Source organism: Pteropus vampyrus, unplaced genomic scaffold (genome assembly GCF_000151845.1).
Source record: "Pteropus vampyrus isolate Shadow unplaced genomic scaffold, Pvam_2.0 Scaffold11, whole genome shotgun sequence".
Lineage (NCBI taxonomy): Eukaryota > Metazoa > Chordata > Mammalia > Chiroptera > Pteropodidae > Pteropus > Pteropus vampyrus.
This window is the reverse complement of record NW_011888792.1, coordinates 10334746-10336967: the sequence shown is the minus strand read 5'-3', so window position 1 is coordinate 10336967 and position 2222 is coordinate 10334746. Positions and strand designations below refer to the sequence as shown.

The window sequence follows — 2222 nt, the reverse complement described above, 5'->3', positions numbered from 1 at the left end:
AAACCAGAAATCCTTGGATGGCCTCTCTCCTAATTGAAGAACAACAAAGATAGATGTTTATTTAGTACAGGCTACTTGATTCTCAGAAGACACCCTTAAGAGCAAGTAAAATTAACTAACGTTACCTTAGATTTTAAGGTGTGACTCCTCTGAATTCGGTCAGCCACTTATAGCTCTTTTCTCATATTAAGAACTGTATTATTATTATTATTTTTGTCTACGGCCATGCCACCCTGAACAAGCCCAATCCCATCTGAGCTCGGAAGCTAAGCAGGGTCAGGCCTGGTTAGTACTTGGATGGGAGATCACCTAGAAAGACCAGGTGATGTAGGCATAAAACAAATAAAAAATAAGTGACTGTAAGCTGACAAGGTCCTTGCAATCTATGAGGTCAACCAAGGGTTGCCTCGCCTAAAAAAATAAATTAAAAAAAAGAACTGTATTTTTCCTCAGAATCAAAGAGCTAGCTCCTGAGAGTAATGAAAGGGTAAATGTTGGGGTACAATGGTTTCCATCAGCCAAAATATCAGTCTTCATGTCTACCCTTATGCCAAAACACTTAGAAGTAAAAAGTTAAATGGCGTAACTCAAATATTCTTAATCCTTTCAGTTTTCCCTTTTTCCAAGTGCAGCAATTCTTTAAGTGTGGTGAGGAAACACTTTGTTATCCTCAGGAATGTATGGGCACTTCATGACATTCTCCCTATTCTGACCACATACCTGTGTTAGAATAAATGATCTTCAAAACTTCAAATAAAACAACATATCACAGCAGATTGAATGCAGAAGCAGATATGAGAATCCAGTTGTCTTCTAGTAAGCTGAAACTTAAAGAAACTGCAGAACTAAAATACTGCTACTTATTTTGCTAATATTTAGCTTTGAAAAGAGCTATTTTTCACATAAGCATGTTATTTATATAATATGTTTATTATTATTTATAAATAACATTTTTTATAAATTCCTGATGTAACCTCTAATTTGATAAATAACAACATATATATATACACACATATATGTGTGTGTGTGTGTGTGTGTATATAAACACATTACATAAGCAGCACTTTGGGGGTACTCAATAATTAAATCTAAAGGGGTCCTGAATCCAAAAAGTGAGGGTTCTCAAATTCAAACAATCCAATGCCTATAGTCCTTTTTAATATTTCTACTGACAAAGGCTCACACCTTATTTAGGTTATGATAATCATAATGGTAGCAACAACACATAGGCATATTGAAGTTGTGGTTTTCAAATGCTTTTATAAGCATTGTCTCATTAAAACCCACTGTAGTCTGTCAGATTGACATAGTTACAGTTTGTCATTATTTTGAAGAGGAAAGAAAAAAAATTTACACAAAATGTCTAAGTCACCCAAGACTGCCAACTGATTGGTGGCAGTGTTGAAATGAAAGCCAAGATCAATTGACCTTTAAATTATAAAACCTCCATTTAAGTCTTAAACTCAACCAAAAGCCAACCCACAAAATTATTCCCCATTCCACTTCCAAGGTTACAGTTAAGTTTACGTCAATAAAGACAAATCCCTAAGAGAAAATCTACTTTCACATTCTTAGTGCAAGGAATGTTTACTAAATTTAACTTTGGGTGGTGAACACACAATGCAATATACATATGACATATTATTGAATTGTACATTTGAAATCCATATAATTTCATTAACCAATGTCATCTCAATAAATTTAATTTTAAAAAAAATACACTTCAAGAAAGACTGAAATAAGCTAAAATTTTACCAATGTCTCTTAATGGGCTTTGCTATACATTTTCTAGCAAATTTATTTATATCTGTGGAAAGTTTGCTAACCTCCTCCCTTGTTCCTCCATTTCGTATCTTGGTTCTAGGCAAAGCACATTGGTAACCACTGCATACTTCTATTGCTTAAGCTGGATTTTAATCTTGATATTCATGACGAACTATTACTCAGTTTTCATATCCCATGGAAGACTAAAAATCCTCAGTAATAATTTATAGAGTGACCTCATTTTCCACCTCTAGGCGGTTTAAACCTAATTATATAAGTTAACTTCTAGAGAAGATATCTTTTCTATTTTAGAACAAATTTAATTTATTTACCAATAATACAGTTTCCCCAAAGATCTATTATTCCTGGGAGGTAAAGGCATAATATGCTTTTGCTACTCCATAATATAATAGTAATTATAAATTGTCCACTTTGGGCATTGTATTAAGTGAGCTTTT

General features: G+C 33.3%; 1 pseudogene; it reads left to right on the top strand.

Moving 5' to 3' along the window:
- The first annotated feature begins 215 nt into the window (after positions 1-215).
- On the top strand, positions 216-334 carry LOC111732230 (annotated as a pseudogene).
- The last annotated feature ends 1888 nt before the right edge of the window (positions 335-2222 follow it).